The sequence below is a fragment of the Oryx dammah genome, unplaced genomic scaffold (assembly GCF_014754425.2).
Source record: "Oryx dammah isolate SB20612 unplaced genomic scaffold, SCBI_Odam_1.1 HiC_scaffold_12, whole genome shotgun sequence".
Lineage (NCBI taxonomy): Eukaryota > Metazoa > Chordata > Mammalia > Artiodactyla > Bovidae > Oryx > Oryx dammah.
Window position 1 is genome coordinate 16,568,510 of NW_024070196.1, and position 14,895 is coordinate 16,583,404.

Sequence of the window (14,895 nt, forward strand, 5' to 3'; positions counted from 1 at the left end):
GAGCGTGGCTTTTAGGTCATTATAAAGGTGGGAGGATAGAATATATTCTGTTAGCAATTCATTACCTTCATGTATGCTTCCCTGGTGGCTCAGTGGTAAAGAAGCTGCCTACCAATGCAGGAGACGTGGGTTTCATCACTGGATTAGGAAGATTCCCTGGAAAAGAAAATGGCAACCCACTTCAGCATTCTTGTCTGGGAAATCCCATGGACTGAAGAGCCCGGCAGGCTACAGTCCATGGGGTTGCAAAGAGTTGGACACAACTTAGCAACTCAACAATAACAACCTTAATGTATACCTTGTACATATTTACACCTGTGGTGTGAGGTGTAAATATGTGCTTCTTCCCACAACAGTGAGCAGCCTGAGAAATACCACTTCTTTTACTGAAGTGCTTCAGAGATTTTTGTAAATAAGACTCAATGCAAAATAAATCAAAGCCTTTGGCACAGACTGACCTTAAGAATCAACCTGAGTAAATAAAAATTCCAGGACTGAAAACCCAAGGTTCTCCAGGTACAAACTCAAGACTCAGCCCAGTTCGTGAAAAATCCAGTTCTCTTTTTAAAACGCAGGTATCTTAATATCCTCTTAGGCAATTGCTAGTTTTGAGATTATATTAGGAGAAATTGCCACCATCTTTACATTTTCATAATAGAGACAGATTTTACCTCAATTGTTTGTTCTAGACAGCCTAAACATTTTCATGCCAGGATTCAAGACACTTTCCTGGACATTAGCATGATGACTCATTGTCATGCTCCTAGACCACTAAAAAACTGTCTGTCCATTGAGTTCAACCATTTGTTTAAGGACAATTCCAAATAACAAGCTTCTTGAGAAGCAGACACATCCAGTATCATTATTACTCAAAAGAACCTAGCAGTCTCCCTTCCTTGATTTCGTTCAATGCAATGTAACAAGCATCTGTTGAACATTTAAGAGTAGAGCAACAGGCAGAGATCTAGAGAGACATTCACATGAGCAGAGATTTCCCCCTTGAAAATGCTCGCGGTCTGGAAGGGCAAGCACCAATGAAGGAATTCGTAATCAAAGCCAGATCTGAGAATGAAAAAAGAAGAATCAAAGTGTAGGGAGAGACTAAATATCTGTCAGAATTAACATTTCCTTTCTCTTTGTCTGAAAATAATTTCATGGAGGAGGTGCAGTTTGAACCGGATAAGCATGGATAAATAAATAGGTTTATAATTGGGAGAAAATAATAATAATAGGTAGTATTTACTGAGCCCTTACTAGTTGCCGGGCACTGTTCCTATGTGGATTATAGATATCATTTAGTTTTCCCAGCACAAACAGCCTTATGGGGTAGGTAAGCATGTTCACTCCCTTCCTGAGTTGAAGATCAAAATAATAAACAATGTATAAACACTCTAACCAGTTTGTTCATAGGAGATACATGAAGTAACTCACCCAGAGTCACACAGCCCGTAAGGTGGAGAATATGATGCAATCGGTCTGACTGTAGAACTTGTGTCATAAACCACATACTGTAGAGAGAAAGGTATTCCACACATAATAGGAGAAAGGTATACCAGACATGGAATAGCCTGAAAGGTTGGAGTGAAATCACTGGGTAAAATGTAAGACTATGTTTAGTTTTGAAAGAGGTTGTTAAATATTTTTCCAAAGTGATTGGATCAATTTGTATGACACCAGCCATGTAAAAGAATTCTGGTTGTTCCACATCTTTGAAAACATTTGACATTATCACATTTTTTTTTCTTTTGTAAATTGTGGCCATTTTGTTGGATATGGAGTGGTGTCCTATTGTAATTTTAATGTCTCTCTAATTAATTATAATTCTCTCAAATGGGTGTGTAGATAGTGTAAAACAATTAAGATCTGAAGCAGATCACATATACCTATATGTGTGTGTGTCTATACATTGACAAACTGATGTGAAATTTATATAAAAATCCAAAGAGATTAGACATACCCAAAGCAGTACTGAAGAAGAGCAAACTAAGCAAACTTATACTAGTAAATAAAAAGACTTATAATAAAGCGCAATAAACAAGACAGTGTGATATTGGTTCCAGGATAGACAGGTTGGACAACAGCCTAGCAAAGGCAAGTGCAGAATCAGACCGGAGTATTTAGGATCACTTAATTTGAGCAGTTTCCATTGCAACATAGAGGAAAGAGGATGGTCTTTTAAATAAATGGTTCCAGGTCAGTTAAAACTGTGTAGAAGAAAAGTTCTTTTAACTCTACTACATGACATAAAACATTAAGATAGATCACAAGTCTATAAAACAGTTTCCTCTTTTTGAAAGAAACATGGGTGAATATCTTTATAATTTTGGGTTAAACAAAGATTTCTTAAATAGGAAATAAAAAGCACCAACCATAAAAAGATGGATAAATTGGACATTATTAAGAATATATATTCATCAATGCCAAAGAATGCTCAAACTACCTCACGATTGCACTCATCTCACACACTAGTAAAGTAATGCTCAAAATTCTCCAAGCCAGGCTTCAGCAATACGTGAACTGTAAACTTCCAGATGTTCAAACTGGTTTTAGAAAAGGCAGAGGAACCAGAGATCAAATGACCAATATTGCTGGATCATGGGAAAAGCAAGAGAGTTCCAGAAAAACATCTATTTCTGCTTTATTGACTATACCAAAGCCTTTGACTGTGTGGATCACAATAAGCTGTGGAAAATTCTGAAAGTGATGGGAATACCAGACCACCTGACCTACCTCTTGAGAAACCTATATGCAGGTCAGGAAGCAACAGTTAGAACTGGACCTGGAACAACAGACTGGTTCCAAATAGGAAAAGGAATATGTCAAGGCTGTATATTGTCACCCTGCTTATTTAACTTCTATGCAGAGTACATCATAAGAAACGCTGGGCTGGAAGAAGCACAAGCTAGGATCAAGATTGCTGGGAGAAATATCAATAACCTCAGATATGCAGATGACACCAGAAAGTGAAAAAGAACTAAAGAGCCTCTTGATGAAAGTGAAAGAGGAGAGTGAAAAAGTTGGCTTAAAGCTCAACATTCAGAAAACAAAGATCATGGCATCCGGTCCCATCACTTCATGGGAAATAGATGGGGAAACAGTGGAAACAGTGTCAGACTATATTTTTGGGGGCTCCAAAATCACTGCAGATGTTGACTGCAGCCATGAAATTAAAAGATGCTTACTGCTTGGAAGGAACGTTATAACCAACCTAGATAGCATATTAAAAAGCAGAGACATTACTTTGCCAACAAAGGTCCATCTAGTCAAGCCTGTGGTTTTTCCAGTAGTCGCGTATGGATGTGAGAGTTGGACTGTGAAGGAAGCTGAGTGCCAAAGAAATGATTATTTTGAACTGTGGTGTTGGAAAAGACTCTTGAGAGTCCCTTGGACTGCAAGGAGATCCAACCAGTCCACCCTAGAGGAGATCATTCCTGGGTGTCCATTGGAAGGAATGATGTTAAAGCTGAAACTCCAGTACTTTGGCCACCTCATGCGAAAAGTTGACTCATTGGAAGAGACTCTGATGCTGGGAAGGATTGGGGGCAGGAGGAGAAGGGGACAACAGAGGATGAGATGGCTGGATGGCATCACCAACTCGATGGACATGACTTTGAGTGAACTCCAGGAGTTGGTGATGGACAGGGAGGCCTGGCGTTCTGTGATTCAAGGGGTCACAAAGAGTCGGACACGACTGAGCAACTGAACTGAACTGAACTGAATGAAAAAGACTTAGAGTTAAAAAAAAAAAAAAATTCGTACCAATCAGTAAGGAAAAGACAGCCAACCTAATTAAAAATTGGCAAATGGTTTAGACACTTTATGAAGGAGGATACAAATATCAAAAAAAAATTAAAATGATACTAATAGAGTTTTCAAGTAAACATTGAAATTCAGTTCTTTAATTATGTCCTAATCAAAGGATCCGAATCACCAGGGCACATAGCTACAGAGAGAGTATATTTATCTTTAATAGGAGTACCTGCTTAGTAGGTAGCAACTTCTGGGTGCAGCTGGAATCTGGCCATGATCTCTGAGTACTGCTGGAATTTGTGTTAAGGACTGGAGTGTCTCTTTATTCTTATTCATGGGCTTCCTTGCTCAGGGGTTTTTACTTCACTGAGAACCTTCATTCACTTCCCTTGGGCAAGTGAAAATATACTTGTGCTCTCAAAACTTGAAGAAACCCTCTTGTGAGGATGCTTACTGTTTGGAGGTGGGAATGGAAATGGTGATTGTGTATCCCACTGGAATTAGTCAGATGTGCTCAAGCATGTAGGCGCGGGCGCACACGTGCACACACACACACACACACACACACCACAAAAATCCAGAAGGCTGTGCAAATATACAGAATATACAGGAAAGATACAGAATCAGAACATCAATCATTCCAATTAAAGATGAAGAGGTAGTCATTTTGGTCCACATCTTCAAAGATGTCTATTAATAAAAGAAGAGCTATAATTGATCCCGTACCCCAGTCCAGAAGTTAAACGACATAAACCTAGGACTTTGATGATAGGGATCTGTTACCCCCGACTCTTCCCAAATTAATCATTGAATACCTAATATCAACACAAAGTACATCTTTGTGTTAAGAAATGAAGATACATAGGTAATAGACTGCTGTTTTCCCTTTAATAACTGAAGGAATTTCCAGTCTTTAACTGGCTTTCTTGGAGGCAAAGTGATATATTAGAAGGAAGATGGGGTTTGGAATTAGCCAAACGTAATTTTGTACCAAACCTACTAAAACCTATGAAGCCAGCCCTCTGGAAGCTAAATGAAAAGGTTGTCCTCACACCCTGACCTGAGTTTCAGCTCACATTAGTATTTCTAAGTCCCAAAAGGAAATAGAGGTTTATAAACAAAGTCCACTTCTATTCATCCTGTTACTCACACCAAGTAATTCGATCAACTTTTGAATCTACTTTTGATTAAAGAAAATCTTTCAATCTTTATTTTGGTGAAATATTGGGGAATTCTAATTCAACATCCAATTTCACTTTTAACAAGAGGAAAATTTAAATACACAAAGAACAAATCAGACTGCCTTTCAAGTACCCAAGAAGATTAGGAGCACTCAGGGTACCCCATAAGAAAAGTATGATTGTAGATCTTGCAGAAGTCTTAAAAGTTAATATGTGCTGTCCACTCACCGTATGTTAGAGGAAGAAGATGTGTTTTAGAAACATCTACTCCTAGCCCAAAGTCATGTGTTTAACAAGGGCAGAGGCAAGACTTGAACCTAAAGTCCCCCAGATCTCTGCTGGTGGCCTTTCACTTTCCAGAAGGCAGGTTTTCAGAGAGCCTGTCATTGCCACTACCACACTCCCACATGTAGGCCAGCTAAATGTTCAGAACATCTCTGTTATGTTGAAACAGGGATGGGCCCCGGCTGCCTTTCAGCTCTTCTGTATTTTGGATCTATGGACATTAATCGGTGAGCTATTCAGGAGACAGACTATAAAAGAGGAAGTGGGGGTGGATTAGTGCCTCAATGCCTTTCCAGCCTTTGGAAATGAAAATGTATTTTATATTGAGAGTCAAAAAGTAATATACTGATTGACGAACAAAATTGGAAACTTTGGGATGCCTATTAAGAGCTAGCCTTGTGCACAAAACTCTGTTTCCATTGAGAGTTAACTTTCTCAGACATCTGCAGTTTTCTTACAAATGTATATATTTTAGACCAGATGTATTCTCAGTGCAATATAAACTCAAGTATATATGCACTTACTTTAGGAAGAAATAACTAAATTCAGTTGGTTCCTCCAGGCTTTACACTTTCAAGAGTCATTCTGAAACTTACACATACAGATATAAGAACTGGAAAAAAAAAAAAAAGATTTGTTAACCTCAAAAGTATTTATTGATATTTAGAAAAGACTGTTGGGTGTGAATGCACATCACAGCTGGGAATCCAGAGCTTGCTCTTTATCAGCGGACCTTCCTGTCCCTGGAAAGGATTCCAGTAGAACCACAGGCTCTAATTTCCAGGTGTCAACTGAAACAAACAAGCACCTATGCCTCATCAACCGTGTCCAGTTCAATCAAGTTTTATTGAGAGGATTAAATATAAAGAAACTTGACACTTGTCTCTAGTTTTAGCTGTGTTCCCTTCTGTAGTTCCTGGTTGCCTGACGTCACTTTTCCAAGGGTCTTCTTGGTCAGTTCTTCCTGCTATCACACAGAAGGCAAGGTTTCGCTTATAGGAAACTATAGAACTGGTGGCTAAACTGGTCATTCAGAGACAAAAGCAAAATGTACAAAGAATGGAGAAATGTACATATGTCTCCTTTCTCTTATTCTTCATTCTAGTTCTTAAAATTAGAAGTTTAAATTATAGCAAATTCCAAGGTTAAAGTGCTGTTTTTAAGAATTCTAGTGAGATGAATGAAGGGTAGCATGGAAGCTTATATACTACCATATGTAAAGTAGATAGCCAATGGAAATTTGCTGTATGACTCAAGGAACTCAAACTGGGGCTCTGTAACAATCTAAATGGAGTGGGAAAGGATGGGAAGTGGGAAGAAGGTTCAAGAGGGAGGGGACCTATGTACATATGGCTAATTCGTGTTGGTGTAAGGCAGAAATCAAACCAATATTGTAAAGCGATTATCCTTCAATTAAAAATCTTTAAAAAAAAGAATTTTATTCACTCAAAATATTTAAGATGTAACTAAAATAAAATGAGTCCTTCTATCATAGTGCATGATGTACTCAAGTTGCAAATGGATTGTGATCCCGTAATTAATGTATAATATTATTTGGTTAACACTCATTTTGGTGTAGCTACTTTTCGCATACACTCACCTGCAATACAGGGTAAATTTTCCAGTAAAAATATTTTGCACAGTGCTTAGGCTCACATACCATTTTACTTATTATTTTAAAACTTTTTTATCTTTTGGCCACACCAATCAGCATGTCCTCTCACTACATTATTACTATATTAACATATTTAAGGGAGAAGGCAATGGCACCCCACTCCAGTACTCTTGCCTGGAAAATCCCATGGACAGAGGAGCCTGGTAGGCTGCAGTCCATGGGGTCGCTAAGAGTCAGGCACGACTGAGCGACTTCACTTTCACTATCAGCATGTGGAAATTTAGTTCCCTGACCAGGGATCAGAGCCCACGCCCCTGCAGTGGAAGTTTGGAGTCTCAACCACTGGCCCACCTGGGAAGTCCCTCTCACACCATGTTAAGAAGCCTACTGATCCTAGAATTCCAGATTCTGAAAAAATATTAATACTTCCTCTCTTAGCAGGCATGGTTGCAGTGTTGGTCATACCTGGTTCTCTCCTCTGTCTCTGGGTGCTTCTTTCCTGACTCTTTTGCAGGTTTCTTCTCCTTTCCTTGGCACTGAATGTGGAATTCGCAGTGCTTGACCTTAGGCTGCCTTCTGTTCTCTCTTTATGCTATCTGCCAGTTCAGCTTCATCCACAGCCATGCTTCCGGTACCATGTCCATTTGGACAGCTTCTGAATTTTTATCTTCCCTCCTGAACTTCTCCAAGATCTAGCTACAGTTTCTCCATTTGGAATTCTCAAAAGTCACCTCAGAATAAAAACATCCAAAAACATGCCTTCTCTCCCAGATTTGGGTTTCTTCCATGTCTCCCCAGCTCAAAGAATGGCTAGCTCTCCCATCTGTCCAGGTGTGGAGATCAGAAATCTCAGGGTCATTCTTAGCACTAACCCCTCCCTCAACATTCATGTCCCTACACGGTCTGTCAGGTTTTGCCTCCTAATTTATCCATTTCTCTCCAGTACTCTTTGAACATTCTGTATTCTTTGTTTCCACAGGGCCTTTGCTTGTACTGTTAGAACAGAGTCCCCTCACTTGAGCATTCATTTTTTCAAAGAAGGAAGTCACCTGCAGTAGTTGCTGATCTGTGGACTCATGCAGGTCTGGCAGAAAGAAACATAGAGGGTAGAATTTTGAAGCTCTTCTGTAAAATACAAGGTAGAGAGCAATTTCTTATGACAACCAAGATAAATGGTTCTATTACAAAGGCAAGCACTTTTGAAGTCCATAAGTCTCAAGACAGCTTCTTTAAAAGAAAAAAAAAAATCCAGCAAGGACAACTGTGCAGTTACAAAATACAAAAAAAGGTGATTAAAGGACATAGAATTGATGACACAAGGTCATTAATAAGAACCCTGTCTCTGTAATTCCTTGGGTCTGTAACCTCTTACCTCATGAGTATTCTCATGAACAACTGTCTTTTAGAAAATTTTCAGACATGATGCTATTAGCCATATCTGTACAAAGTCATGTAGAAAATTATAGTCTTGACTTTAAAGTCCAAGGAGGTTATAATTTCCTGCCTCCTCATTTTTCTTCTCCCACCTATTCTAAGAAATGTCCAACTCACTATCCAGAGTTCAGCTTTAATGTCAGGCCTCCAGAAAGCGTGTCCTGACTCCTACCCCTATGGCAGGCTCCTTTGTAGAACATTTCCAGAGAATCTCCTTCCCTTTCTTCTTCAAGGTCATCTCAGTTTGTAACTGAACACGGATGGTTGGAGATTTTTACAAATTCTTACCTATCTCTTCAACTAAACTTTAAGCCTCATGAAAATAGAGAACACATATTTTTTTGTGCTCCCCATCACTACAGCCCCAGATCTCAGGGTTCTGTTTTGTTTTGTTGTGTGTACTCAGTCATGTCTGACTCTTTTTGACCCCATGGATCCAGACCACCAGGCTCCTCTGTCTATGGGACTCTCCAGGCTAGAATACTAAAGTGGGTTGCCTTTCCCTTCTCCAGTGATCTTCCTGACCCAGGGGTCGAACTCGCATCTCTTCTGTCTTCTGTATTGGCAAGCAAGTTCTTTACCACTAGCACTACCTGACCTCAGTGTGACATCTTGTAAATGCTCAGAGACGTTCGTTGAATGCTATGGAAGGGATGGGCTGAAAACTACCAAACCACTGTAGGTATAACATGTCTTTGAGAAACTGAATTCAGAATTCTAATTCGTTTCTGGTACACAACCCCATTCCTTCCCCTTACTCAAAGACTTGCCCTTTTACCCCTGATCTTGATGGGCTTTCCGTATCTGCAGACTATTCTGGGATTTAACCAGCGAATGGTGTTCTAATGACATAAATCAACAGCTCGGTAGCTTCCCAGGTGGCTCAGTGGTTAAGAATCCGCCTGCCACTGCAGGAGACACTGGTTCAATCCCTGGGTTGGGAAGATCCCCTGGAGAAGGAAATGACTACCCACTCCAGTATTCTTACCTGGAGAATCCCATGGACAGAGGAGCCCAATGGGCTATAGTTCATGAGATCACAAAAGAGTTGGGCACACCTTAGCAGCGACTTAAAACATATACAAATCAAAGGCCCACTCAGAACTGGGCTGGAAAAGAAGAAAGGTGAGAATGAGAAAAGACCTGTAAGGGGAACGAAATGGAAACAGAGTGCTGAGCACAAGTGGGGCAAGTGTCCTTAGCTGTGGAGGCTGCATGGTGGCACAGAAGGCCTTGTGGGGCTGCTTCCTGTCCTCCTGCAGTGGTCGACCTGCCCTTTACTTCCAGTTCCCTGTGGAACTGAGAGCACCCTCCTTGAAGAGTGTAAACATCACAGCTGGGCAAAACCTCGGAACTGATGAAAGCTGACTCCCTCAATGAGGAAACGCTGGCTGGATAGGGAAAGAGAACAGCCCAAGGTGGCAGAGCTGAATCTGGCCCGAGAACTCAGGTCTCTCTGCCCTCGCTCTGCAGCTTTTCACTCTGCGCTACCTCTGGCTTGGTTCTGAGCTGCTAGCCCTGTTCAGATCTTAGTTGTGTCACTTGGTTCATGCATTAGCCCTCCTTCAAAGGTTTAGCAATTTGTCAGTGGGATTAAGCTAAGCCGTATTATTTTCAACGCAAGTCGAGGGAGGAGAGGCGTTCTCTGAGCTGAGAAACATACTGAGTAACTCGCAGGGGAAGCATTTCCCTAAGACGAAAATAGTGGGTGTTTATGTAACCACAGCATCTTGACCCAAGCTCTCTTATCATTCAGTGTAGCATAGTTGAAGATAGTGAGGAGAGGAAGGAGATCGGGGAAGGAGGTGGATTAAGGGCTGACATCACAGATCTGTTCTTAGAATGAGAGGCTGTTGATAGAACTAGGATAGGAGTCAGATAACCTGTCCTGGTATGAGCTTAATGAAACACAATAAAGGCTGTGTTGTGCAGGCAGCTTTTACAGTACAAAAGTTCAGGAAACTCTCTGATGAAAAGCATTACTAATTCTTAGAACTGTAACTCTTCAATTACTGCTGCTTTGACTAATCTTTGCTTTGTGTAATAATCTGTAATAAAATCATTTCCTCTCTCTAAGTAGACCTGAGATAATCCTCAAACTGAAGTAGGAACTCATACCATGAAGTGATCTCAGGTGATATGGGCATCAATACTCCAAAATCACTGCAGATGGTGACTGCAGCCATGAAATTAAAAGACGCTTACTCCTTGGAAGAAAAGTTATGACCAACCTAGATAGCATATTCAAAAGCAGAGACATTACTTTGCCGACTAAGGTCTGTCTAGTCAAGGCTATGGTTTTTCCTGTGCTCATATATGGATGTGAGAGTTGGACTGTGAAGAAGGCTGAGCGCCGAAGAATTGATGCTTTTGAACTGTGGTGTTGGAGAAAACTCTTGAGAGTCCCTTGGACTGCAAGGAGATCCAGCCAGTCCATTCTAAAGGAGATCAGCCCTGGGATTTCTTTGGAAGGAATGATGCTAAAGCTGAAACTCCAATACTTTGGCCACCTCATGAGAAGAGTTGACTCATTGGAAAAGACTCTGATGCTGGGAGAGATTGGGGGCAGGAGGAGAAGGGGACGACAGAGGATGAGATGGCTGAATGGCATCACTGACTCGATGGACGTGAGTCTGAGTGAACTCCGGGAGTTGGTGATAGACAGAGAGGCCTGGTGTGCTGCGATTCATGGGGTCACAAAGAATCGGACACGACTGAGCTACTGAAATGAACTGAACTGAGCTGAACTGAGCGTAGAAACATACACACACATATATTAACCCCATCAACTCCATCATTTCACAAATATTATTCATCTGTATGAAAGCAAAAGCTCAAGTGAGTGAGTTTAAGTAAAAATGAAGCGTGTTGTATTGTAAACGGCTTAAAATTCTTTTCCAATAACAAGTATATGTAAATCATTGAACACAATTTAAATAGATTTCAATTACTGATACTATAGAATTTTGGACCGTGCCTTTAAAAAAATAAACCCTGATTTTTCAAGAAAGTCTTTTCCAATAAAAAAAGAATACTCTAATTCCTGTAACCCTCCTTCGTTAAATATATTTACTCTTTTGCATACATTTAATACAAAAATGTAATGACTTAGTTTGGATATTGTTTTAAACCTAAAGTAGGAAAAGAAGTTCTGTAAAGAACAGAAGACAAACTGATGGAAAATTATAAAAAGAAAAATAAATAAAATAAATAAAACTTGGTTTTCCTTTTAATCCTCCTTAGAGATTATATAAACTACTTCCATCTTCTTTTACAGTTAAGAGTAGGAAACACAAAGCTCTGTTAAATAATCATTGAAACTGAAAAAACAGGAGAGAAAGGAGTAGAGGAGACAAGTGAAGAGGAAGGATTACAAGAGTGAGCAAGAACTGGAGAAACGGGAGAAAGAGAAGCTGGTGAAAAAGAGAAGAATAAGTAAAGCAGTATCTATAGAGAAGAGGCAGAAGATACTCCCAGAGTTATGCTTTTGTGGAATAACACAGAATTTAATCCATTTTGAAGGATTTTCAATTAACTTTTAAAGGTAGGTTACATTTTATGACTATAGGCAATGTGGAAACAGGAGCTCTTGAAAATTCTTCATAAACCTAATCAAATGTAGATAGAGGGAATTTTCTAGCCGTATATCTTAAGTCTGTGCATTTCCAACAGTTTCCAACATAGTTATTCAATTATAAGCAAAGTCAGACTAATTTTTCTAATTCCATTTTGGTGTTGCAATTTTCAAAGGCCACAGATAAATTAGTACTGAGTGAGTCACTCTTGTAGTTATTATGACATAAGACTTGAAAAACTCAACTGAGAAGTTTCCATATTGTTACAGTTATTTATATTCAGTGCCATTTGTAATTGTAGCTAGTTAAAATGACTTTTGAATAAGGATGCCTATCTTGAGAGTTTAACATTTATGAAGCCTCCCAAACAAAATCCATGTTAAAATATAACATTTTAGACAACATCTCATTAGGGCTGTGGGGCAACCAATTTTTAACAAATCCTATTACCTTTGTCTTGACCTATGTGTGTGGTGAGAACAAAATCAAAAATTTTAAATCCACACAGGCAGTTGTATCTGTCTTGAAGTTGATATCATTTGAACATCCTTTGATTTGTGCATAAAAATTTAACTTCATTTACTTTTAATACTCTGAAAGTTATTAGTCTAACAGCTGCCTGGCAATTTGATGTTGCTCAAAACTGAATATATTTGTTGATAAACCAATATATTAATATCTTGCATACTTACAGTTTGTAATAAAGATTCCAGAGGTAAACCTATCTCATCCAGAGCTGTAAAGATTTTCCGGGATTAAGAAATTAAGAACTATAACCAGGATTCTTCCTTATGTATACTGACTTGAGAAATCAAGAATGTATTTATGAAATTTGTGTTTAAATAGCTTATTATTCTTATTTTTGAACTACTTAAGTGAGTAAAATTTGGCATACGTTTAGGACTATCTACCAGAAGAGACTGGAGGCAGAATTTCTCTATATAGATTTCCTTTAAGAGGCTTACTTGCCTTCCAGAACTGATTTTCGAGTCCATTTCAGGTCCTCATCTGATAGAGCTGTTCCTTCGGCTTTGCTTGGGATGAATACAGTGGAAATGTGTTCCGTTGAGTTAAGTATGAGTTCAGTAGTCTTGAAATCGTTACCCACAATTCTGAGTTGCATTTTCTCTTCAAACCACGTTTCAGTGTTTGTCACAAACAATGCTATTCCCCTAAGTTTACAGTCAGCAAAAAAGTCATCTATGTCCTGACCAGGAGGATATCCATTCTTAGGTGTTGCTGCGTCATGTACACCCTTGATAATAAAGATTTAAACCTTAAACTGAAAAAAGAAAGTATCAGCATTTCAGTTAGACTTTCCAATATTACTATTTCACTGTGATGTGTGTTTCAACCACAGGAGTATTTCTGGATCTTTCTCTCTCCAGCTTTTGAGTCAACCCATCAACAGAGTCAATTCCTTATTGATAGCTGAGCCATGTGAGTTTCAGTCAATACCACCTTTCTCACTTTGATGACAATAAGAATCGTCAGCGTTTTGTCTGCTTTTGCAACAGAATGCCCTCTTTGCTGCCCTTTTTTTGGAAAGTCAGAGTTCTTCTTTTTTCAATTTTTTAAAAAAGCTCAAATTTCCTACATCTTTAGGTATCTGAGGCTTTCTAGACTTGTTTAGTTTATTTTTTAATTTAATTTATTTTTGCCCACACTACATGACATGTGCTACCTTAGTTCCCCTACCAGGGATTGAACCCATGCCCCCTGCATTGGGAGCAGGGAGTCTTAACCACTGGATCACCAGGAAAGTCCCGTGAAGTATCAGGGTTTCAGAAAAGGTGGATTTTCAGAGTAGTTAATTCCCAGAGTAGACTCTGCACCACCTTCCCTACCTTTAAGGAGGCCCATAATACTCAGGGTGGGTGTGGGGTGCACTGGAAGCGGGGTAGATTCTGTGTCTGCAGCCGCTACAGCTTCAGCCAGCTTCACAAGGCTTTGCCATCTCCAGTAGATCTTTCTAACTGATGGGGAACTCCGAGGTTATGGGCTGCTATTTATCTCTCACAAATATGAAACTGCGCTATTTTTAGACCCGAACTTGACTCTTGGCAGCAGCATATTTTTGCTGTGTGTCACAGATCTTGGAACCTGCAGGTTGGAAGGAACTTAGAGATTCTTGAGACAAATCTTGTAGAGTTCAAGGTCACAGACAGGAGGACCATCCAGAAACCAGGACTCTGGGCTATTACACGCCTTCACTCAGTTTTATCTAGTACCACCCTGTTGTGTTTCTGAGGTGCTCCTCTGCAGGCCAGGCATTGCAGTGAGCGCTTGAGCTTGGCTCTCTCTGGCTGGAGAATACGCACTGGCTTAAAAGCCTGAGCACTGATCTCACCCCAAGGGTCCATGATGCTACCTGTCTTAGCCAGCTGGGGCCTCCATATCAAAATACCACAGACCAAGCAGGCTTCCCAGGTGACTGAGTGGTAAAGAGTCTGCCTGACAATGCAGGAGATACAGGAGACTCGTGTTTGATCCCTGGGTCAGAAAAATCCCCTGGAGAAGGAAATGGCAACCCACTCCAGTATCCTTGCCTGGGAAACGCCATGGACAGAGGAGCCTGGCAGGCTACAGTCCATAGCGTCACAAAGAGTGAGACATGGCTGAGCAACTGAGCACAAGTAGCTTAAACAACAGAATTTTATTTTCTTACAGTTCTGGGGGCTGGGAATCCGAGATCAAGATGCCAGTAGGGTTGGTTTCTGGTGAGAACTCTCCCCCTGGCTTGTAGATGGCTGTCTTCTTGCAGTGTCCTGACACGGTGGAGAGAGAGACAGGTCTGATGTCTCTTCCTGCAAGGACAACAGCCTTACAGGATCAGGACCCCATGCCTCCTTAAGAGCTCCATTGCCAAGTACAGTCACTTTGGGGCTGAGGGCCCTAACAATGAATTGGGGGGCACAATTGAGTCCATAACAGTACTCAGCCATTAAATAAAATCCACAGGGAACTGGACTGGACTCTTGGTTGGATAACTCTATTTTACCTTGTTATCTACCTGGGAGCAATTTTTCTATTAGAGGCTCTTTAGGGAACATTT

General features: G+C 40.2%; 1 protein-coding gene and 1 long non-coding RNA gene across 2 annotated transcripts in view; one reads left to right on the forward strand and one right to left on the reverse strand.

Moving 5' to 3' along the window:
• The window catches only part of RNF150 (ring finger protein 150), a 280,841-nt gene that overhangs the window by 124,623 nt on the left and 141,323 nt on the right, over positions 1-14,895 (forward strand). The window lies entirely within an intron of this gene.
• Positions 114-14,057, reverse strand: LOC120870914. Its single transcript, XR_005722891.1, has 3 exons — positions 13,688-14,057; positions 5,741-5,829; positions 114-156 (listed from the first exon to the last, which is right to left on the reverse strand). It is a non-coding gene; the product is annotated as an uncharacterized LOC120870914 (long non-coding RNA).